The sequence below is a fragment of the Taudactylus pleione genome, unplaced genomic scaffold (assembly GCF_031769625.1).
Source record: "Taudactylus pleione unplaced genomic scaffold, aTauple2 ptg000192l, whole genome shotgun sequence".
In the NCBI taxonomy this organism is placed as follows: domain Eukaryota; kingdom Metazoa; phylum Chordata; class Amphibia; order Anura; family Myobatrachidae; genus Taudactylus; species Taudactylus pleione.
Window position 1 is genome coordinate 3,645,765 of NW_028284594.1, and position 25,162 is coordinate 3,670,926.

The 25,162-nt window shown below is 32.7% G+C and overlaps 7 non-coding genes across 7 annotated transcripts; all 7 read right to left on the reverse strand.

Moving 5' to 3' along the window:
* Window positions 1-400: 400 nt before the first annotated feature.
* Window positions 401-472, reverse strand: TRNAP-AGG (transfer RNA proline (anticodon AGG)). The gene has a single exon. It is a non-coding gene; the product is annotated as a tRNA-Pro (tRNA).
* Window positions 473-2,978: 2,506 nt separating this feature from the next.
* On the reverse strand, window positions 2,979-3,050 carry TRNAP-AGG (transfer RNA proline (anticodon AGG)). Its single transcript has one exon. It is a non-coding gene; the product is annotated as a tRNA-Pro (tRNA).
* Window positions 3,051-4,268: 1,218 nt separating this feature from the next.
* Window positions 4,269-4,340, reverse strand: TRNAP-AGG (transfer RNA proline (anticodon AGG)). The gene has a single exon. It is a non-coding gene; the product is annotated as a tRNA-Pro (tRNA).
* Window positions 4,341-8,135: 3,795 nt separating this feature from the next.
* TRNAP-AGG (transfer RNA proline (anticodon AGG)) lies at window positions 8,136-8,207 on the reverse strand. The gene has a single exon. It is a non-coding gene; the product is annotated as a tRNA-Pro (tRNA).
* Window positions 8,208-12,002: 3,795 nt separating this feature from the next.
* TRNAP-AGG (transfer RNA proline (anticodon AGG)) lies at window positions 12,003-12,074 on the reverse strand. The gene has a single exon. It is a non-coding gene; the product is annotated as a tRNA-Pro (tRNA).
* A 3,795-nt stretch (window positions 12,075-15,869) lies between these two features.
* Window positions 15,870-15,941, reverse strand: TRNAP-AGG (transfer RNA proline (anticodon AGG)). Its single transcript has one exon. It is a non-coding gene; the product is annotated as a tRNA-Pro (tRNA).
* Window positions 15,942-22,313: 6,372 nt separating this feature from the next.
* Window positions 22,314-22,385, reverse strand: TRNAP-AGG (transfer RNA proline (anticodon AGG)). The gene has a single exon. It is a non-coding gene; the product is annotated as a tRNA-Pro (tRNA).
* Between the last annotated feature and the right edge of the window lie 2,777 nt (window positions 22,386-25,162).

Consider the following 25,162-nt stretch of genomic DNA (forward strand, 5'->3'; position numbering starts at 1 on the left):
GTAAGCATGTTTTATTTGATATCTTAACCAATTTTATGTGAAAATTATATTATTTTAAAGCAGTCACTAATGTGTACAAGGAGGAAATATTAGCAGAAATAAAATATTTCCTAATAGTCAATAATTTTCTAAGTATACTTGCTTGAAAATTGCTGTACAAAGTTTTATGATGCCCAGCAGAGTTTTTCTGATGGATAAAACCCAAGACATGTCACATGCTGTGTGCAGATAAGTACTTACAAATAATTTTAGCAGTTTGACAAAAAAACAAAATTCAATTGTGCAAATTAGTAAATACAATCTATTTTGAGAGTTTTGAAAAAACAACATTCAGTTGAAATTCACTCAGGAAATTGACTACAATAAGATAATAGAACCATTTCAAAGAATCTGAAAAATTGGGCTCATCCAGGATTTGAACCCGGGACCTCTCGCACCCTAAGCGAGAATCATACCCCTAGACCAACAAGCCACCTACCTGAAGATTTTTCTTTGGATTTTTCAATTGATTTTTAGAAAATTGCTTTTTGTTTTTAAAACACCATATACATTTATGTAAAAATGAATTTGTAGAATAAAAAAAATATTTCCTTATGGTCCAGTAGATAGTTTTCTAAGGTATGCATATAGGAAAAGTGCAGGGACAAGATTTGTGAGTGCCTACAGAGTTTGGACTTCTCTCATGGTCGAAGCTAAAGACTAGTCATACGCAATGTACAAATCATGCTTCCAGACACAGAAGAAAGGCAAAAGAAAACCTTGCAATTTCATTTTTGAACTTTTTGTGTTTCAAAGTGAGACTATTCTTTGAAAACATTCAAAGCTATCTAGACAGAAGGGAACCTGCAGTTTTCCTGATATACCACAATACGGTTGAAATTTTAATAAGAATGCTCTTATTTGTAGTACAACTAAAATGTTTCCGTAAGATTCTATTGATAGTTTTCTATGTGTGCTTATTTGGAAAGTGCAGTGACAAGATATAAAAATGGCGACAGAGTTTGGACTTGTCTGATCGATAAAACCCAAGACTTGTAAAAAGCTATGTGTAAATCATGCATAAATAGAAGAAAGGCAATAGGAAAATGATGAAGGCAAGATTCATAAGTATGTACAAATTCTATTGGGAGTATGGCAAAAACAAAACTCAGTTGATGCTATTGACTTAGCCAATTGAGAAAATCAGATATATATAAACCATGAGATGCACCGTAAAAAGAAAGAGAGGGCTTGTCAGGGAATTGAACCAGGGACCTGTCGCGCCCAAAACGAAAATCATAGAATCATCAAGTAAGCATGTTTTATTTGATATCTTAACCAATTTTATGTGAAAATTATATTATTTTAAAGCAGTCACTAATGTGTACAAGGAGGAAATATTAGCATAAATAAAATATTTCCTAATAGTCAATAATTTTCTAAGTATACTTGCTTGAAAATTGCTGTACAAAGTTTTATGATGCCCAGCAGAGTTTTTCTGATGGATAAAACCCAAGACATGTCACATGCTGTGTGCAGATAAGTACTTACAAATAATTTTAGCAGTTTGACAAAAAACAAAATTCAATTGTGCAAATTAGTAAATACAATCTATTTTGAGAGTTTTGAAAAAACAACATTCAGTTGAAATTCACTCAGGAAATTGACTACAATAAGATAATAGAACCATTTCAAAGAATCTGCAAATTTGGGCTTATCCTGGATTTGAACCCAGGACCTCTCACACCCTAAGCGAGAATCATACCCCTAGACCAACGAGCCACCTACCTGAAGATTTTTCTTTGGATTTTTCAATTGATTTTTAGAAAATAGCTTTTTGTTTTTAAAACACCATATACATTTATGTAAAAATGAATTTGTAGAATAAAATAAATATTTCCTTAAATTCCAGTAGATAGTTTTCTAAGGTATGCATATAGGAAAAGTGCAGGGACAAGATTTGTGAGTGCCTACAGAGTTTGGACTTCTCTCATGGACGAAGCTAAAGACTTGTCATATGCAATGTACAAATCATGCTTCCAGACACAGAAGAAAAGCAAAAGAAAACCTTGCAATTTCATTTTTGAACTTTTTGTGTTTCAAAGTGAGACTATTCTTTTAAAACATTCAAAGCTATCTAGACAGAAGGGAACCTGCAGTTTTCCTGATATACCACAATACGGTTGAAATTTTAATAAGTATGCTCTTATTTGTAGTACAACTAAAATGTTTCCGTAAGATTCTATTGATAGTTTTCTATGTGTGCTTATTTGGAAAGTGGAGTGGCAAGATATAAAAATGGCGACAGAGTTTGGACTTGTCTGATCGATAAAACCCAAGACTTGTAAAAAGCTATGTGTAAATCATGCATAAATAGAAGAAAGGCAATAGGAAAATGATGAAGGCAAGATTCATAAGTATGTACAAATTCTATTGGGAGTATGGCAAAAACAAAACTCAGTTGATGCTATTGACTTAGCCAATTGAGAAAATCAGATATATATAAACCATGAGATGCACCGTAAAAAGAAAGAGAGGGCTCGTCAGGGAATTGAACCAGGGACCTGTCGCGCCCAAAACGAAAATCATAGAATCATCAAGAAAGCATGTTTTATTTGATATCTTAACCAATTTTATGCGAAAATTATATTATTTTAAAGCAGTCACTAATGTGTACAAGGAGGAAATATTAGCATAAATAAAATATTTCCAAATAGTCAATAATTTTCTAAGTATACTTGCTTGAAAATTGCTGTACAAAGTTTTATGATGCCCAGCAGAGTTTTTCTGATGGATAAAACCCAAGACATGTCACATGCTGTGTGCAGATAAGTACTTACAAATAATTTTAGCAGTTTGACAAAAAACAAAATTCAATTGTGCAAATTAGTAAATACAATCTATTTTGAGAGTTTTGAAAAAACAACATTCAGTTGAAATTCACTCAGGAAATTGACTACAATAAGATAATAGAACCATTTCAAAGAATCTGAAAATTTGGGCTCATCCGGGATTTGAACCCGGTACCTCTCGCACCCTAAGCGAGAATCATACCCCTAGACCAACGAGCCACCTACCTGAAGATTTTTCTTTGGATTTTTCAATTGATTTTAAGAAAATAGCTTTTTGTTTTTAAAACACCATATACATTTATGTAAAAATTAATTTGTAGAATAAATAAAATATTTCCTTATGGTCCAGTAGATAGTTTTCTAAGGTATGCATATAGGAAAAGTGCAGGGACAAGATTTGTGAGTGCCTACAGAGTTTGGACTTCTCTCATGGTCGAAGCTAAAGACTAGTCATACGCAATGTACAAATCATGCTTCCAGACACAGAAGAAAGGCAAAAGAAAACCTTGCAATTTCATTTTTGAACTTTTTGTGTTTCAAAGTGAGACTATTCTTTGAAAACATTCAAAGCTATCTAGACAGAAGGGAACCTGCAGTTTTCCTGATATACCACAATACGGTTGAAATTTTAATAAGAATGCTCTTATTTGTAGTACAACTAAAATGTTTCCGTAAGATTCTATTGATAGTTTTCTATGTGTGCTTATTTGGAAAGTGCAGTGACAAGATATAAAAATGGCGACAGAGTTTGGACTTGTCTGATCGATAAAACCCAAGACTTGTAAAAAGCTATGTGTAAATCATGCATAAATAGAAGAAAGGCAATAGGAAAATGATGAAGGCAAGATTCATAAGTATGTACAAATTCTATTGGGAGTATGGCAAAAACAAAACTCAGTTGATGCTATTGACTTAGCCAATTGAGAAAATCAGATATATATAAACCATGAGATGCACCGTAAAAAGAAAGAGAGGGCTTGTCAGGGAATTGAACCAGGGACCTGTCGCGCCCAAAACGAAAATCATAGAATCATCAAGTAAGCATGTTTTATTTGATATCTTAACCAATTTTATGTGAAAATTATATTATTTTAAAGCAGTCACTAATGTGTACAAGAAGGAAATATTAGCAGAAATAAAATATTTCCTAATAGTCAATAATTTTCTAAGTATACTTGCTTGAAAATTGCTGTACAAAGTTTTATGATGCCCAGCAGAGTTTTTCTGATGGATAAAACCCAAGACATGTCACATGCTGTGTGCAGATAAGTACTTACAAATAATTTTTAGCAGTTTGACAAAAAACAAAATTCAATTGTGCAAATTAGTAAATGCAATCTATTTTGAGAGTTTTGAAAAAACAACATTCAGTTGAAATTCACTCAGGAAATTGACTACAATAAGATAATAGAACCATTTCAAAGAATCTGAAAATTTGGGCTTATCCGGGATTTGAACCCGGGACCTCTCGCACCCTAAGCGAGAATCATACCCCTAGACCAACGAGCCACCTACCTGAAGATTTTTCTTTGGATTTTTCAATTGATTTTTAGAAAATAGCTTTTTGTTTTTAAAACACCATATACATTTATGTAAAAATGAATTTGTAGAATAAAAAAAATATTTCCTTATGGTCCAGTAGATAGTTTTCTAAGGTATGCATATAGGAAAAGTGCAGGGACAAGATTTGTGAGTGCCTACAGAGTTTGGACTTCTCTCATGGACGAAGCTAAAGACTTGTCATATGCAATGTACAAATCATGCTTCCAGACACAGAAGAAAGGCAAAAGAAAACCTTGCAATTTCATTTTTGAACTTTTTGTGTTTCAAAGTGAGACTATTCTTTTAAAACATTCAAAGCTATCTAGACAGAAGGGAACCTGCAGTTTTCCTGATATACCACAATACGGTTGAAATTTTAATAAGTATGCTCTTATTTGTAGTACAACTAAAATGTTTCCGTAAGATTCTATTGATAGTTTTCTATGTGTGCTTATTTGGAAAGTGCAGTGACAAGATATAAAAATGGCGACAGAGTTTGGACTTGTCTGATCGATAAAACCCAAGACTTGTAAAAAGCTATGTGTAAATCATGCATAAATAGAAGAAAGGCAATAGGAAAATGATGAAGGCAAGATTCATAAGTATGTACAAATTCTATTGGGAGTATGGCAAAAACAAAACTCAGTTGATGCTATTGACTTAGCCAATTGAGAAAATCAGATATATATAAACCATGAGATGCACCGAAAAAAGAAAGAGAGGGCTCATCAGGGAATTGAACCAGGGACCTGTCGTGCAAAATATGAAAATCATAGAATCATCAAGTAAGCATGTTTTATTTGATATCTTAACCAATTTTATGTGAAATTTATATTATTTTAAAGCAGTCACTAATGTGTACAAGGAGGAAATATTAGCATAAATAAAATATTTCCTAATAGTCAATAATTTTCTAAGTATACTTGCTTGAAAATTGCTGTACAAAGTTTTATGATGCCCAGCAGAGTTTTTCTGATGGATAAAACCCAAGACATGTCACATGCTGTGTGCAGATAACTACTTACATATAATTTTAGCAGTTTGACAAAAAACAAAATTCAATTGTGCAAATTAGTAAATACAATCTATTTTGAGAGTTTTGAAAAAACAACATTCAGTTGAAATTCACTCAGCAAATTGACTACAATAAGATAATAGAACCATTTCAAAGAATCTGAAAATTTGGGCTTGTCTGGGATTTGAACCCGGGACCTCTCGCACCCTAAGCGAGAATCATACCCCTAGGCCAACAGGCCACCTACCTGAAAATTTTTCTTTGGATTTTTCAATTGATTTTTAGAAAATAGCTTTTTGTTTTTAAAACACCATATACATTTATGTAAAAATTAATTTGTAGAATAAATAAAATATTTCCTTATATTCCAGTAGATAGTTTTCTAAGGTATGCATATAGGAAAAGTGCCGGGACAAGATTTGTGAGTGCCTACAGAGTTTGGACTTCTCTCATGGACGAAGCTAAAGACTAGTCATATGCAATGTACAAATCATGCTTCCAGACACAGAAGAAAGGCAAAAGAATACCTTGCAATTTCATTTTTGAACTTTTTGTGTTTCAAAGTGAGACTATTCTTTTAAAACATTCAAAGCTATCTAGACAGAAGGGAACCTGCAGTTTTCCTGATATACCACAATACTGCTGAAATTTGAATAAGAATGCTCTTATTTGTAGTACAACTAAAATGTTTCCGTAAGATTATATTGATAGTTTTCTATGTGTGCTTATTTGGAAAGTGCAGTGACAAGATATAAAAATGGCGACAGAGTTTGGACTTGTCTGATCGATAAAACCCAAGACTTGTAAAAAGCTATGTGTAAATCATGCATAAATAGAAGAAAGGCAATAGGAAAATGATGAAGGCAAGATTCATAAGTATGTACAAATTCTATTGGGAGTATGGCAAAAACAAAACTCAGTTGATGCTATTGACTTAGCCAATTGAGAAAATCAGATATATATAAACCATGAGATGCACCGAAAAAAGAAAGAGAGGGCTCATCAGGGAATTGAACCAGGGACCTGTCGTGCAAAATATGAAAATCATAGAATCATCAAGTAAGCATGTTTTATTTGATATCTTAACCAATTTTATGTGAAATTTATATTATTTTAAAGCAGTCACTAATGTGTACAAGGAGGAAATATTAGCATAAATAAAATATTTCCTAATAGTCAATAATTTTCTAAGTATACTTGCTTGAAAATTGCTGTACAAAGTTTTATGATGCCCAGCAGAGTTTTTCTGATGGATAAAACCCAAGACATGTCACATGCTGTGTGCAGATAACTACTTACATATAATTTTAGCAGTTTGACAAAAAACAAAATTCAATTGTGCAAATTAGTAAATACAATCTATTTTGAGAGTTTTGAAAAAACAACATTCAGTTGAAATTCACTCAGCAAATTGACTACAATAAGATAATAGAACCATTTCAAAGAATCTGAAAATTTGGGCTTGTCTGGGATTTGAACCCGGGACCTCTCGCACCCTAAGCGAGAATCATAACCCTAGGCCAACAGGCCACCTACCTGAAAATTTTTCTTTGGATTTTTCAATTGATTTTTAGAAAATAGCTTTTTGTTTTTAAAACACCATATACATTTATGTAAAAATTAATTTGTAGAATAAATAAAATATTTCCTTATATTCCAGTAGATAGTTTTCTAAGGTATGCATATAGGAAAAGTGCCGGGACAAGATTTGTGAGTGCCTACAGAGTTTGGACTTCTCTCATGGACGAAGCTAAAGACTAGTCATATGCAATGTACAAATCATGCTTCCAGACACAGAAGAAAGGCAAAAGAATACCTTGCAATTTCATTTTTGAACTTTTTGTGTTTCAAAGTGAGACTATTCTTTTAAAACATTCAAAGCTATCTAGACAGAAGGGAACCTGCAGTTTTCCTGATATACCACAATACTGCTGAAATTTGAATAAGAATGCTCTTATTTGTAGTACAACTAAAATGTTTCCGTAAGATTATATTGATAGTTTTCTATGTGTGCTTATTTGGAAAGTGCAGTGACAAGATATAAAAATGGCGACAGAGTTTGGACTTGTCTGATCGATAAAACCCAAGACTTGTAAAAAGCTATGTGTAAATCATGCATAAATAGAAGAAAGGCAATAGGAAAATGATGAAGGCAAGATTCATAAGTATGTACAAATTCTATTGGGAGTATGGCAAAAACAAAACTCAGTTGATGCTATTGACTTAGCCAATTGAGAAAATCAGATATATCTAAACCATGAGATGCACCGTAAAAAGAAAGAGAGTGCTTGTCAGGGAATTGAACCAGGGACCTGTCGCGCCCAAAACGAAAATCATAGAATCATCAAGTAAGCATGTTTTATTTGATATCTTAACCAATTTTATGTGAAAATTATATTATTTTAAAGCAGTCACTAATGTGTACAAGGAGGAAATATTAGCAGAAATAAAATATTTCCTAATAGTCAATAATTTTCTAAGTATACTTGCTTGAAAATTGCTGTACAAAGTTTTATGATGCCCAGCAGAGTTTTTCTGATGGATAAAACCCAAGACATGTCACATGCTGTGTGCAGATAAGTACTTACAAATAATTTTAGCAGTTTGACAAAAAACAAAATTCAATTGTGCAAATTAGTAAATACAATCTATTTTGAGAGTTTTGAAAAAACAACATTCAGTTGAAATTCACTCAGGAAATTGACTACAATAAGATAATAGAACCATTTCAAAGAATCTGAAAAATTGGGCTCATCCAGGATTTGAACCCGGGACCTCTCGCACCCTAAGCGAGAATCATACCCCTAGACCAACAAGCCACCTACCTGAAGATTTTTCTTTGGATTTTTCAATTGATTTTTAGAAAATTGCTTTTTGTTTTTAAAACACCATATACATTTATGTAAAAATGAATTTGTAGAATAAAAAAAATATTTCCTTATGGTCCAGTAGATAGTTTTCTAAGGTATGCATATAGGAAAAGTGCAGGGACAAGATTTGTGAGTGCCTACAGAGTTTGGACTTCTCTCATGGTCGAAGCTAAAGACTAGTCATACGCAATGTACAAATCATGCTTCCAGACACAGAAGAAAGGCAAAAGAAAACCTTGCAATTTCATTTTTGAACTTTTTGTGTTTCAAAGTGAGACTATTCTTTGAAAACATTCAAAGCTATCTAGACAGAAGGGAACCTGCAGTTTTCCTGATATACCACAATACGGTTGAAATTTTAATAAGAATGCTCTTATTTGTAGTACAACTAAAATGTTTCCGTAAGATTCTATTGATAGTTTTCTATGTGTGCTTATTTGGAAAGTGCAGTGACAAGATATAAAAATGGCGACAGAGTTTGGACTTGTCTGATCGATAAAACCCAAGACTTGTAAAAAGCTATGTGTAAATCATGCATAAATAGAAGAAAGGCAATAGGAAAATGATGAAGGCAAGATTCATAAGTATGTACAAATTCTATTGGGAGTATGGCAAAAACAAAACTCAGTTGATGCTATTGACTTAGCCAATTGAGAAAATCAGATATATATAAACCATGAGATGCACCGTAAAAAGAAAGAGAGGGCTTGTCAGGGAATTGAACCAGGGACCTGTCGCGCCCAAAACGAAAATCATAGAATCATCAAGTAAGCATGTTTTATTTGATATCTTAACCAATTTTATGTGAAAATTATATTATTTTAAAGCAGTCACTAATGTGTACAAGAAGGAAATATTAGCAGAAATAAAATATTTCCTAATAGTCAATAATTTTCTAAGTATACTTGCTTGAAAATTGCTGTACAAAGTTTTATGATGCCCAGCAGAGTTTTTCTGATGGATAAAACCCAAGACATGTCACATGCTGTGTGCAGATAAGTACTTACAAATAATTTTAGCAGTTTGACAAAAAACAAAATTCAATTGTGCAAATTAGTAAATGCAATCTATTTTGAGAGTTTTGAAAAAACAACATTCAGTTGAAATTCACTCAGGAAATTGACTACAATAAGATAATAGAACCATTTCAAAGAATCTGAAAATTTGGGCTTATCCTGGATTTGAACCCAGGACCTCTCGCACCCTAAGCGAGAATCATACCCCTAGACCAACGAGCCACCTACCTGAAAATTTTTCTTTGGATTTTTCAATTGATTTTTAGAAAATAGCTTTTTGTTTTTAAAACACCATATACATTTATGTAAAAATGAATTTGTAGAATAAAAAAAATATTTCCTTATGGTCCAGTAGATAGTTTTCTAAGGTATGCATATAGGAAAAGTGCAGGGACAAGATTTGTGAGTGCCTACAGAGTTTGGACTTCTCTCATGGACGAAGCTAAAGACTTGTCATATGCAATGTACAAATCATGCTTCCAGACACAGAAGAAAGGCAAAAGAAAACCTTGCAATTTCATTTTTGAACTTTTTGTGTTTCAAAGTGAGACTATTCTTTTAAAACATTCAAAGCTATCTAGACAGAAGGGAACCTGCAGTTTTCCTGATATACCACAATACGGTTGAAATTTTAATAAGTATGCTCTTATTTGTAGTACAACTAAAATGTTTCCGTAAGATTCTATTGATAGTTTTCTATGTGTGCTTATTTGGAAAGTGCAGTGACAAGATATAAAAATGGCGACAGAGTTTGGACTTGTCTGATCGATAAAACCCAAGACTTGTAAAAAGCTATGTGTAAATCATGCATAAATAGAAGAAAGGCAATAGGAAAATGATGAAGGCAAGATTCATAAGTATGTACAAATTCTATTGGGAGTATGGCAAAAACAAAACTCAGTTGATGCTATTGACTTAGCCAATTGAGAAAATCAGATATATATAAACCATGAGATGCACCGTAAAAAGAAAGAGATGGCTCGTCAGGGAATTGAACCAGGGACCTGTCGTGCCCAAAACGAAAATCATAGAATCATCAAGTAAGCATGTTTTATTTGATATCTTAACCAATTTTATGTGAAAATTATATTATTTTAAAGCAGTCACTAATGTGTACAAGGAGGAAATATTAGCATAAATAAAATATTTCCTAATAGTCAATAATTTTCTAAGTATACTTGCTTGAAAATTGCTGTACAAAGTTTTATGATGCCCAGCAGAGTTTTTCTGATGGATAAAACCCAAGACATGTCACATGCTGTGTGCAGATAAGTACTTACAAATAATTTTAGCAGTTTGACAAAAAACAAAATTCAATTGTGCAAATTAGTAAATACAATCTATTTTGAGAGTTTTGAAAAAACAACATTCAGTTGAAATTCACTCAGGAAATTGACTACAATAAGATAATAGAACCATTTCAAAGAATCTGCAAATTTGGGCTCATCCAGGATTTGAACCCAGGACCTCTCACACCCTAAGCGAGAATCATACCCCTAGACCAACGAGCCACCTACCTGAAGATTTTTCTTTGGATTTTTCAATTGATTTTTAGAAAATAGCTTTTTGTTTTTAAAACACCATATACATTTATGTAAAAATGAATTTGTAGAATAAAATAAATATTTCCTTAAATTCCAGTAGATAGTTTTCTAAGGTATGCATATAGGAAAAGTGCAGGGACAAGATTTGTGAGTGCCTACAGAGTTTGGACTTCTCTCATGGACGAAGCTAAAGACTTGTCATATGCAATGTACAAATCATGCTTCCAGACACAGAAGAAAAGCAAAAGAAAACCTTGCAATTTCATTTTTGAACTTTTTGTGTTTCAAAGTGAGACTATTCTTTTAAAACATTCAAAGCTATCTAGACAGAAGGGAACCTGCAGTTTTCCTGATATACCACAATACGGTTGAAATTTTAATAAGTATGCTCTTATTTGTAGTACAACTAAAATGTTTCCGTAAGATTCTATTGATAGTTTTCTATGTGTGCTTATTTGGAAAGTGGAGTGACAAGATATAAAAATGGCGACAGAGTTTGGACTTGTCTGATCGATAAAACCCAAGACTTGTAAAAAGCTATGTGTAAATCATGCATAAATAGAAGAAAGGCAATAGGAAAATGATGAAGGCAAGATTCATAAGTATGTACAAATTCTATTGGGAGTATGGCAAAAACAAAACTCAGTTGATGCTATTGACTTAGCCAATTGAGAAAATCAGATATATATAAACCATGAGATGCACCGTAAAAAGAAAGAGAGGGCTCGTCAGGGAATTGAACCAGGGACCTGTCGCGCCCAAAACGAAAATCATAGAATCATCAAGAAAGCATGTTTTATTTGATATCTTAACCAATTTTATGCGAAAATTATATTATTTTAAAGCAGTCACTAATGTGTACAAGGAGGAAATATTAGCATAAATAAAATATTTCCAAATAGTCAATAATTTTCTAAGTATACTTGCTTGAAAATTGCTGTACAAAGTTTTATGATGCCCAGCAGAGTTTTTCTGATGGATAAAACCCAAGACATGTCACATGCTGTGTGCAGATAAGTACTTACAAATAATTTTAGCAGTTTGACAAAAAACAAAATTCAATTGTGCAAATTAGTAAATACAATCTATTTTGAGAGTTTTGAAAAAACAACATTCAGTTGAAATTCACTCAGGAAATTGACTACAATAAGATAATAGAACCATTTCAAAGAATCTGAAAATTTGGGCTCATCCGGGATTTGAACCCGGTACCTCTCGCACCCTAAGCGAGAATCATACCCCTAGACCAACGAGCCACCTACCTGAAGATTTTTCTTTGGATTTTTCAATTGATTTTAAGAAAATAGCTTTTTGTTTTTAAAACACCATATACATTTATGTAAAAATTAATTTGTAGAATAAATAAAATATTTCCTTATGGTCCAGTAGATAGTTTTCTAAGGTATGCATATAGGAAAAGTGCAGGGACAAGATTTGTGAGTGCCTACAGAGTTTGGACTTCTCTCATGGTCGAAGCTAAAGACTAGTCATACGCAATGTACAAATCATGCTTCCAGACACAGAAGAAAGGCAAAAGAAAACCTTGCAATTTCATTTTTGAACTTTTTGTGTTTCAAAGTGAGACTATTCTTTGAAAACATTCAAAGCTATCTAGACAGAAGGGAACCTGCAGTTTTCCTGATATACCACAATACGGTTGAAATTTTAATAAGAATGCTCTTATTTGTAGTACAACTAAAATGTTTCCGTAAGATTCTATTGATAGTTTTCTATGTGTGCTTATTTGGAAAGTGCAGTGACAAGATATAAAAATGGCGACAGAGTTTGGACTTGTCTGATCGATAAAACCCAAGACTTGTAAAAAGCTATGTGTAAATCATGCATAAATAGAAGAAAGGCAATAGGAAAATGATGAAGGCAAGATTCATAAGTATGTACAAATTCTATTGGGAGTATGGCAAAAACAAAACTCAGTTGATGCTATTGACTTAGCCAATTGAGAAAATCAGATATATATAAACCATGAGATGCACCGTAAAAAGAAAGAGAGGGCTTGTCAGGGAATTGAACCAGGGACCTGTCGCGCCCAAAACGAAAATCATAGAATCATCAAGTAAGCATGTTTTATTTGATATCTTAACCAATTTTATGTGAAAATTATATTATTTTAAAGCAGTCACTAATGTGTACAAGAAGGAAATATTAGCAGAAATAAAATATTTCCTAATAGTCAATAATTTTCTAAGTATACTTGCTTGAAAATTGCTGTACAAAGTTTTATGATGCCCAGCAGAGTTTTTCTGATGGATAAAACCCAAGACATGTCACATGCTGTGTGCAGATAAGTACTTACAAATAATTTTAGCAGTTTGACAAAAAACAAAATTCAATTGTGCAAATTAGTAAATACAATCTATTTTGAGAGTTTTGAAAAAACAACATTCAGTTGAAATTCACTCAGGAAATTGACTACAATAAGATAATAGAACCATTTCAAAGAATCTGAAAAATTGGGCTCATCCAGGATTTGAACCCAGGACCTCTCGCACCCTAAGCGAGAATCATACCCCTAGACCAACAAGCCACCTACCTGAAGATTTTTCTTTGGATTTTTCAATTGATTTTTAGAAAATTGCTTTTTGTTTTTAAAACACCATATACATTTATGTAAAAATGAATTTGTAGAATAAAAAAAATATTTCCTTATGGTCCAGTAGATAGTTTTCTAAGGTATGCATATAGGAAAAGTGCAGTGACAAGATTTGTGAGTGCCTACAGAGTTTGGACTTCTCTCATGGTCGAAGCTAAAGACTAGTCATACGCAATGTACAAATCATGCTTCCAGACACAGAAGAAAGGCAAAAGAAAACCTTGCAATTTCATTTTTGAACTTTTTGTGTTTCAAAGTGAGACTATTCTTTGAAAACATTCAAAGCTATCTAGACAGAAGGGAACCTGCAGTTTTCCTGATATACCACAATACGGTTGAAATTTTAATAAGTATGCTCTTATTTGTAGTACAACTAAAATGTTTCCGTAAGATTCTATTGATAGTTTTCTATGTGTGCTTATTTGGAAAGTGCAGTGACAAGATATAAAAATGGCGACAGAGTTTGGACTTGTCTGATCGATAAAACCCAAGACTTGTAAAAAGCTATGTGTAAATCATGCATAAATAGAAGAAAGGCAATAGGAAAATGATGAAGGCAAGATTCATAAGTATGTACAAATTCTATTGGGAGTATGGCAAAAACAAAACTCAGTTGATGCTATTGACTTAGCCAATTGAGAAAATCAGATATATATAAACCATGAGATGCACCGTAAAAAGAAAGAGATGGCTCGTCAGGGAATTGAACCAGGGACCTGTCGTGCCCAAAACGAAAATCATAGAATCATCAAGTAAGCATGTTTTATTTGATATCTTAACCAATTTTATGTGAAAATTATATTATTTTAAAGCAGTCACTAATGTGTACAAGGAGGAAATATTAGCATAAATAAAATATTTCCTAATAGTCAATAATTTTCTAAGTATACTTGCTTGAAAATTGCTGTACAAAGTTTTATGATGCCCAGCAGAGTTTTTCTGATGGATAAAACCCAAGACATGTCACATGCTGTGTGCAGATAAGTACTTACAAATAATTTTAGCAGTTTGACAAAAAACAAAATTCAATTGTGCAAATTAGTAAATACAATCTATTTTGAGAGTTTTGAAAAAACAACATTCAGTTGAAATTCACTCAGGAAATTGACTACAATAAGATAATAGAACCATTTCAAAGAATCTGCAAATTTGGGCTCATCCAGGATTTGAACCCAGGACCTCTCACACCCTAAGCGAGAATCATACCCCTAGACCAACGAGCCACCTACCTGAAGATTTTTCTTTGGATTTTTCAATTGATTTTTAGAAAATAGCTTTTTGTTTTTAAAACACCATATACATTTATGTAAAAATGAATTTGTAGAATAAAATAAATATTTCCTTAAATTCCAGTAGATAGTTTTCTAAGGTATGCATATAGGAAAAGTGCAGGGACAAGATTTGTGAGTGCCTACAGAGTTTGGACTTCTCTCATGGACGAAGCTAAAGACTTGTCATATGCAATGTACAAATCATGCTTCCAGACACAGAAGAAAAGCAAAAGAAAACCTTGCAATTTCATTTTTGAACTTTTTGTGTTTCAAAGTGAGACTATTCTTTTAAAACATTCAAAGCTATCTAGACAGAAGGGAACCTGCAGTTTTCCTGATATACCACAATACGGTTGAAATTTTAATAAGTATGCTCTTATTTGTAGTACAACTAAAATGTTTCCGTAAGATTCTATTGATAGTTTTCTATGTGTGCTTATTTGGAAAGTGGAGTGACAAGATATAAAAATGGCGACAGAGTTTGGACTTGTCTGATCGATAAAACCCAAGACTTGTAAAAAGCTATGTGTAAATCATGCATAAATAGAAGAAAGGCAATAGGAAAATGATGAAGGCAAGATTCATAAGTATGTACAAATTCTATTGGGAGTATGGCAAAAACAAAACTCAGTTGATGCTATTGACTTAGCCAATTGAGAAAATCAGATATATATAAACCATGAGATGCACCGTAAAAAGAAAGAGAGGGCTCGTCAGGGAATTGAACCAGGGACCTGTCGCGCCCAAAACGAAAATCATAGAATCATCAAGAAAGCATGTTTTATTTGATATCTTAACCAATTTTATGCGAAAATTATATTATTTTAAAGCAGTCACTAATGTGTACAAGGAGGAAATATTAGCATAAATAAAATATTTCCAAATAGTCAATAATTTTCTAAGTATACTTGCTTGAAAATTGCTGTACAAAGTTTTATGATGCCCAGCAGAGTTTTTCTGATGGATAAAACCCAAGACATGTCACATGCTGTGTGCAGATAAGTACTTACAAATAATTTTAGCAGTTTGACAAAAAACAAAATTCAATTGTGCAAATTAGTAAATACAATCTATTTTGAGAGTTTTGAAAAAACAACATTCAGTTGAAATTCACTCAGGAAATTGACTACAATAAGATAATAGAACCATTTCAAAGAATCTGAAAATTTGGGCTCATCCGGGATTTGAACCCGGTACCTCTCGCACCCTAAGCGAGAATCATACCCCTAGACCAACGAGCCACCTACCTGAAGATTTTTCTTTGGATTTTTCAATTGATTTTAAGAAAATAGCTTTTTGTTTTTAAAACACCATATACATTTATGTAAAAATTAATTTGTAGAATAAATAAAATATTTCCTTATGGTCCAGTAGATAGTTTTCTAAGGTATGCATATAGGAAAAGTGCAGGGACAAGATTTGTGAGTGCCTACAGAGTTTGGACTTCTCTCATGGTCGAAGCTAAAGACTAGTCATACGCAATGTACAAATCATGCTTCCAGACACAGAAGAAAGGCAAAAGAAAACCTTGCAATTTCATTTTTGAACTTTTTGTGTTTCAAAGTGAGACTATTCTTTGAAAACATTCAAAGCTATCTAGACAGAAGGGAACCTGCAGTTTTCCTGATATACCACAATACGGTTGAAATTTTAATAAGAATGCTCTTATTTGTAGTACAACTAAAATGTTTCCGTAAGATTCTATTGATAGTTTTCTATGTGTGCTTATTTGGAAAGTGCAGTGACAAGATATAAAAATGGCGACAGAGTTTGGACTTGTCTGATCGATAAAACCCAAGACTTGTAAAAAGCTATGTGTAAATCATGCATAAATAGAAGAAAGGCAATAGGAAAATGATGAAGGCAAGATTCATAAGTATGTACAAATTCTATTGGGAGTATGGCAAAAACAAAACTCAGTTGATGCTATTGACTTAGCCAATTGAGAAAATCAGATATATATAAACCATGAGATGCACCGTAAAAAGAAAGAGAGGGCTTGTCAGGGAATTGAACCAGGGACCTGTCGCGCCCAAAACGAAAATCATAGAATCATCAAGTAAGCATGTTTTATTTGATATCTTAACCAATTTTATGTGAAAATTATATTATTTTAAAGCAGTCACTAATGTGTACAAGAAGGAAATATTAGCAGAAATAAAATATTTCCTAATAGTCAATAATTTTCTAAGTATACTTGCTTGAAAATTGCTGTACAAAGTTTTATGATGCCCAGCAGAGTTTTTCTGATGGATAAAACCCAAGACATGTCACATGCTGTGTGCAGATAAGTACTTACAAATAATTTTAGCAGTTTGACAAAAAACAAAATTCAATTGTGCAAATTTGTAAATACAATCTATTTTGAGAGTTTTGAAAAAACAACATTCAGTTGAAATTCACTCAGGAAATTGACTACAATAAGATAATAGAACCATTTCAAAGAATCTGAAAAATTGGGCTCATCCAGGATTTGAACCCAGGACCTCTCGCACCCTAAGCGAGAATCATACCCCTAGACCAACAAGCCACCTACCTGAAGATTTTTCTTTGGATTTTTCAATTGATTTTTAGAAAATTGCTTTTTGTTTTTAAAACACCATATACATTTATGTAAAAATGAATTTGTAGAATAAAAAAAATATTTCCTTATGGTCCAGTAGATAGTTTTCTAAGGTATGCATATAGGAAAAGTGCAGTGACAAGATTTGTGAGTGCCTACAGAGTTTGGACTTCTCTCATGGTCGAAGCTAAAGACTAGTCATACGCAATGTACAAATCATGCTTCCAGACACAGAAGAAAGGCAAAAGAAAACCTTGCAATTTCATTTTTGAACTTTTTGTGTTTCAAAGTGAGACTATTCTTTGAAAACATTCAAAGCTATCTAGACAGAAGGGAACCTGCAGTTTTCCTGATATACCACAATACGGTTGAAATTTTAATAAGAATGCTCTTATTTGTAGTACAACTAAAATGTTTCCGTAAGATTCTATTGATAGTTTTCTATGTGTGCTTATTTGGAAAGTGCAGTGACAAGATATAAAAATGGCGACAGAGTTTGGACTTGTCTGATCGATAAAACCCAAGACTTGTAAAAAGCTATGTGTAAATCATGCATAAATAGAAGAAAGGCAATAGGAAAATGATGAAGGCAAGATTCATAAGTATGTACAAATTCTATTGGGAGCATGGCAAAAACAAAACTCAGTTGATGCTATTGACTTAGCCTATTGAGAAAATCAGATATATATAAACCATGAGATGCACCGTAAAAAGAAAGAGAGGGCTCGTCAGGGAATTGAACCAGGGACCTGTCGCGCCCAAAACAAAAATCATAGAATCATCAAGTAAGCATGTTTTATTTGATATCTTAACCAATTTTATGTGAAAATTATATTATTTTAAAGCAGACACTAATGTGTACAAGGAGGAAATATTAGCAGAAATAAAATATTTCCTAATAGTCAATAATTTTCTAAGTATACTTGCTTGAAAATTGCTGTACAAAGTTTTATGATGCCCAGCAGAGTTTTTCTGATGGATAAAACCCAAGACATGTCACATGCTGTGTGCAGATAAGTACTTACAAATAATTTTAGCAGTTTGACAAAAAACAAAATTCAATTGTGCAAATTAGTAAATGCAATCTATTTTGAGAGTTTTGAAAAAACAACATTCAGTTGAAATTCACTCAGGAAATTGACTACAATAAGATAATAGAACCATTTCAAAGAATCTGAAAATTTGGGCTTATCCTGGATTTGAACCCAGGACCTCTCGCACCCTAAGCGAGAATCATACCCCTAGACCAACGAGCCACCTACCTGAAAATTTTTCTTTGGATTTTTCAATTGATTTTTAGAAAATAGCTTTTTGTTTTTAAAACACCATATACATTTATGTAAAAATGAATTTGTAGAATAAAAAAATATTTCCTTATGGTCCAGTAGATAGTTTTCTAAGGTATGCATATAGGAAAAGTGCAGGGACAAGATTTGTGAGTGCCTACAGAGTTTGGACTTCTCTCATGGACGAAGCTAAAGACTTGTCATATGCAATGTACAAATCATGCTTCCAGACACAGAAGAAAGGCAAAAGAAAACCTTGCAATTTCATTTTTGAACTTTTTGTGTTTCAAAGTGAGACTATTCTTTTAAAACATTCAAAGCTATCTAGACAGAAGGGAACCTGCAGTTTTCCTGATATACCACAATACGGTTGAAATTTTAATAAGTATGCTCTTATTTGTAGTACAACTAAAATGTTTCCGTAAGATTCTATTGATAGTTTTCTATGTGTGCTTATTTGGAAAGTGCAGTGACAAGATATAAAAATGGCGACAGAGTTTGGACTTGTCTGATCGATAAAACCCAAGACTTGTAAAAAGCTATGTGTAAATCATGCATAAATAGAAGAAAGGCAATAGGAAAATGATGAAGGCAAGATTCATAAGTATGTACAAATTCTATTGGGAGTATGGCAAAAACAAAACTCAGTTGATGCTATTGACTTAGCCAATTGAGAAAATCAGATATATATAAACCATGAGATGCACCGTAAAAAGAAAGAGATGGCTCGTCAGGGAATTGAACCAGGGACCTGTCGTGCCCAAAACGAAAATCATAGAATCATCAAGTAAGCATGTTTTATTTGATATCTTAACCAATTTTATGTGAAAATTATATTATTTTAAAGCAGTCACTAATGTGTACAAGGAGGAAATATTAGCATAAATAAAATATTTCCTAATAGTCAATAATTTTCTAAGTATACTTGCTTGAAAATTGCTGTACAAAGTTTTATGATGCCCAGCAGAGTTTTTCTGATGGATAAAACCCAAGACATGTCACATGCTGTGTGCAGATAAGTACTTACAAATAATTTTAGCAGTTTGACAAAAAACAAAATTCAATTGTGCAAATTAGTAAATACAATCTATTTTGAGAGTTTTGAAAAAACAACATTCAGTTGAAATTCACTCAGGAAATTGACTACAATAAGATAATAGAACCATTTCAAAGAATCTGCAAATTTGGGCTCATCCAGGATTTGAACCCAGGACCTCTCACACCCTAAGCGAGAATCATACCCCTAGACCAACGAGCCACCTACCTGAAGATTTTTCTTTGGATTTTTCAATTGATTTTTAGAAAATAGCTTTTTGTTTTTAAAACACCATATACATTTATGTAAAAATGAATTTGTAGAATAAAAAAAATATTTCCTTATGGTCCAGTAGATAGTTTTCTAAGGTATGCATATAGGAAAAGTGCAGGGACAAGATTTGTGAGTGCCTACAGAGTTTGGACTTCTCTCATGGACGAAGCTAAAGACTTGTCATATGCAATGTACAAATCATGCTTCCAGACACAGAAGAAAGGCAAAAGAAAACCTTGCAATTTCATTTTTGAACTTTTTGTGTTTCAAAGTGAGACTATTCTTTTAAAACATTCAAAGCTATCTAGACAGAAGGGAACCTGCAGTTTTCCTGATATACCACAATACGGTTGAAATTTTAATAAGTATGCTCTTATTTGTAGTACAACTAAAATGTTTCCGTAAGATTCTATTGATAGTTTTCTATGTGTGCTTATTTGGAAAGTGCAGTGACAAGATATAAAAATGGCGACAGAGTTTGGACTTGTCTGATCGATAAAACCCAAGACTTGTAAAAAGCTATGTGTAAATCATGCATAAATAGAAGAAAGGCAATAGGAAAATGATGAAGGCAAGATTCATAAGTATGTACAAATTCTATTGGGAGTATGGCAAAAACAAAACTCAGTTGATGCTATTGACTTAGCCAATTGAGAAAATCAGATATATATAAACCATGAGATGCACCGTAAAAAGAAAGAGATGGCTCGTCAGGGAATTGAACCAGGGACCTGTCGTGCCCAAAACGAAAATCATAGAATCATCAAGTAAGCATGTTTTATTTGATATCTTAACCAATTTTATGTGAAAATTATATTATTTTAAAGCAGTCACTAATGTGTACAAGGAGGAAATATTAGCATAAATAAAATATTTCCTAATAGTCAATAATTTTCTAAGTATACTTGCTTGAAAATTGCTGTACAAAGTTTTATGATGCCCAGCAGAGTTTTTCTGATGGATAAAACCCAAGACATGTCACATGCTGTGTGCAGATAAGTACTTACAAATAATTTTAGCAGTTTGACAAAAAACAAAATTCAATTGTGCAAATTAGTAAATACAATCTATTTTGAGAGTTTTGAAAAAACAACATTCAGTTGAAATTCACTCAGGAAATTGACTACAATAAGATAATAGAACCATTTCAAAGAATCTGCAAATTTGGGCTCATCCAGGATTTGAACCCAGGACCTCTCACACCCTAAGCGAGAATCATACCCCTAGACCAACGAGCCACCTACCTGAAGATTTTTCTTTGGATTTTTCAATTGATTTTTAGAAAATAGCTTTTTGTTTTTAAAACACCATATACATTTATGTAAAAATGAATTTGTAGAATAAAATAAATATTTCCTTAAATTCCAGTAGATAGTTTTCTAAGGTATGCATATAGGAAAAGTGCAGGGACAAGATTTGTGAGTGCCTACAGAGTTTGGACTTCTCTCATGGACGAAGCTAAAGACTTGTCATATGCAATGTACAAATCATGCTTCCAGACACAGAAGAAAAGCAAAAGAAAACCTTGCAATTTCATTTTTGAACTTTTTGTGTTTCAAAGTGAGACTATTCTTTTAAAACATTCAAAGCTATCTAGACAGAAGGGAACCTGCAGTTTTCCTGATATACCACAATACGGTTGAAATTTTAATAAGTATGCTCTTATTTGTAGTACAACTAAAATGTTTCCGTAAGATTCTATTGATAGTTTTCTATGTGTGCTTATTTGGAAAGTGGAGTGACAAGATATAAAAATGGCGACAGAGTTTGGACTTGTCTGATCGATAAAACCCAAGACTTGTAAAAAGCTATGTGTAAATCATGCATAAATAGAAGAAAGGCAATAGGAAAATGATGAAGGCAAGATTCATAAGTATGTACAAATTCTATTGGGAGTATGGCAAAAACAAAACTCAGTTGATGCTATTGACTTAGCCAATTGAGAAAATCAGATATATATAAACCATGAGATGCACCGTAAAAAGAAAGAGAGGGCTCGTCAGGGAATTGAACCAGGGACCTGTCGCGCCCAAAACGAAAATCATAGAATCATCAAGAAAGCATGTTTTATTTGATATCTTAACCAATTTTATGCGAAAATTATATTATTTTAAAGCAGTCACTAATGTGTACAAGGAGGAAATATTAGCATAAATAAAATATTTCCAAATAGTCAATAATTTTCTAAGTATACTTGCTTGAAAATTGCTGTACAAAGTTTTATGATGCCCAGCAGAGTTTTTCTGATGGATAAAACCCAAGACATGTCACATGCTGTGTGCAGATAAGTACTTACAAATAATTTTAGCAGTTTGACAAAAAACAAAATTCAATTGTGCAAATTAGTAAATACAATCTATTTTGAGAGTTTTGAAAAAACAACATTCAGTTGAAATTCACTCAGGAAATTGACTACAATAAGATAATAGAACCATTTCAAAGAATCTGAAAATTTGGGCTCATCCGGGATTTGAACCCGGTACCTCTCGCACCCTAAGCGAGAATCATACCCCTAGACCAACGAGCCACCTACCTGAAGATTTTTCTTTGGATTTTTCAATTGATTTTAAGAAAATAGCTTTTTGTTTTTAAAACACCATATACATTTATGTAAAAATTAATTTGTAGAATAAATAAAATATTTCCTTATGGTCCAGTAGATAGTTTTCTAAGGTATGCATATAGGAAATGTGACGGGACAAGATTTGTGAGTGCCTACAGAGTTTGGACTTCTCTCATGGACGAAGCTAAAGACTAGTCATATGCAATGTACAAATCATGCTTCCAGACACAGAAGAAAGGCAAAAGAATACCTTGCAATTTCATTTTTGAACTTTTTGTGTTTCAAAGTGAGACTATTCTTTTAAAACATTCAAAGCTATCTAGACAGAAGGGAACCTGCAGTTTTCCTGATATACCACAATACGGTTGAAATTTTAATAAGAATGCTCTTATTTGTAGTACAACTAAAATGTTTCCGTAAGATTCTATTGATAGTTTTTTATGTGTGCTTATTTGGAAAGTGCAGTGACAAGATATAAAAATGGCGACAGAGTTTGGACTTGTCTGATCGATAAAACCCAAGACTTGTAAAAAGCTATGTGTAAATCATGCATAAATAGAAGAAAGGCAATAGGAAAATGATGAAGGCAAGATTCATAAGTATGTACAAATTCTATTGGGAGTATGGCAAAAACAAAACTCAGTTGATGCTATTGACTTAGCCTATTGAGAAAATCAGATATATATAAACCATGAGATGCACCGTAAAAAGAAAGAGAGGGCTCGTCAGGGAATTGAACCAGGGACCTGTCGCGCCCAAAACGAAAATCATAGAATCATCAAGTAAGCATGTTTTATTTGATATCTTAACCAATTTTATGTGAAAATTATATTATTTTAAAGCAGACACTAATGTGTACAAGGAGGAAATATTAGCAGAAATAAAATATTTCCTAATAGTCAATAATTTTCTAAGTATACTTGCTTGAAAATTGCTGTACAAAGTTTTATGATGCCCAGCAGAGTTTTTCTGATGGATAAAACCCAAGACATGTCACATGCTGTGTGCAGATAAGTACTTACAAATAATTTTAGCAGTTTGACAAAAAACAAAATTCAATTGTGCAAATTAGTAAATGCAATCTATTTTGAGAGTTTTGAAAAAACAACATTCAGTTGAAATTCACTCAGGAATTTGACTACAATAAGATAATAGAACCATTTCAAAGAATCTGAAAATTTGGGCTTATCCGGGATTTGAACCCGGGACCTCTCGCACCCTAAGTGAGAATCATACCCCTAGACCAACGAGCCACCTACCTGAAGATTTTTCTTTGGATTTTTCAATTGATTTTTAGAAAATAGCTTTTTGTTTTTAAAACACCATTTACATTTATGTAAAAATGAATTTGTAGAATAAAAAAAATATTTCCTTATGGTCCAGTAGATAGTTTTCTAAGGTATGCATATAGGAAAAGTGCAGGGACAAGATTTGTGAGTGCCTACAGAGTTTGGACTTCTCTCATGGACGAAGCTAAAGACTTGTCATATGCAATGTACAAATCATGCTTCCAGACACAGAAGAAAGGCAAAAGAAAACCTTGCAATTTCATTTTTGAACTTTTTGTGTTTCAAAGTGAGACTATTCTTTTAAAACATTCAAAGCTATCTAGACAGAAGGGAACCTGCAGTTTTCCTGATATACCACAATACGGTTGAAATTTTAATAAGTATGCTCTTATTTGTAGTACAACTAAAATGTTTCCGTAAGATTCTATTGATAGTTTTCTATGTGTGCTTATTTGGAAAGTGCAGTGACAAGATATAAAAATGGCGACAGAGTTTGGACTTGTCTGATCGATAAAACCCAAGACTTGTAAAAAGCTATGTGTAAATCATGCATAAATAGAAGAAAGGCAATAGGAAAATGATGAAGGCAAGATTCATAAGTATGTACAAATTCTATTGGGAGTATGGCAAAAACAAAACTCAGTTGATGCTATTGACTTAGCCAATTGAGAAAATCAGATATATATAAACCATGAGATGCACCGTAAAAAGAAAGAGATGGCTCGTCAGGGAATTGAACCAGGGACCTGTCGTGCCCAAAACGAAAATCATAGAATCATCAAGTAAGCATGTTTTATTTGATATCTTAACCAATTTTATGTGAAAATTATATTATTTTAAAGCAGTCACTAATGTGTACAAGGAGGAAATATTAGCATAAATAAAATATTTCCTAATAGTCAATAATTTTCTAAGTATACTTGCTTGAAAATTGCTGTACAAAGTTTTATGATGCCCAGCAGAGTTTTTCTGATGGATAAAACCCAAGACATGTCACATGCTGTGTGCAGATAAGTACTTACAAATAATTTTAGCAGTTTGAGAAAAAACAAAATTAAATTGTGCAAATTAGTAAATACAATCTATTTTGAGAGTTTTGAAAAAACAACATTCAGTTGAAATTCACTCAGGAAATTGACTACAATAAGATAATAGAACCATTTCAAAGAATCTGAAAATTTGGGCTCGTCTGGGATTTGAAGCCGGGACCTCTCGCACCCTAAGTGAGAATCATACCCCTAGACCAACGAGCCACCTACCTGAAGATTTTTCTTTGGATTTTTCAATTGATTTTAAGAAAATAGCTTTTTGTTTTTAAAACACCATATACATTTATGTAAAAATTAATTTGTAGAATAAATAAAATATTTCCTTATGGTCCAGTAGATAGTTTTCTAAGGTATGCATATAGGAAATGTGACGGGACAAGATTTGTGAGTGCCTACAGAGTTT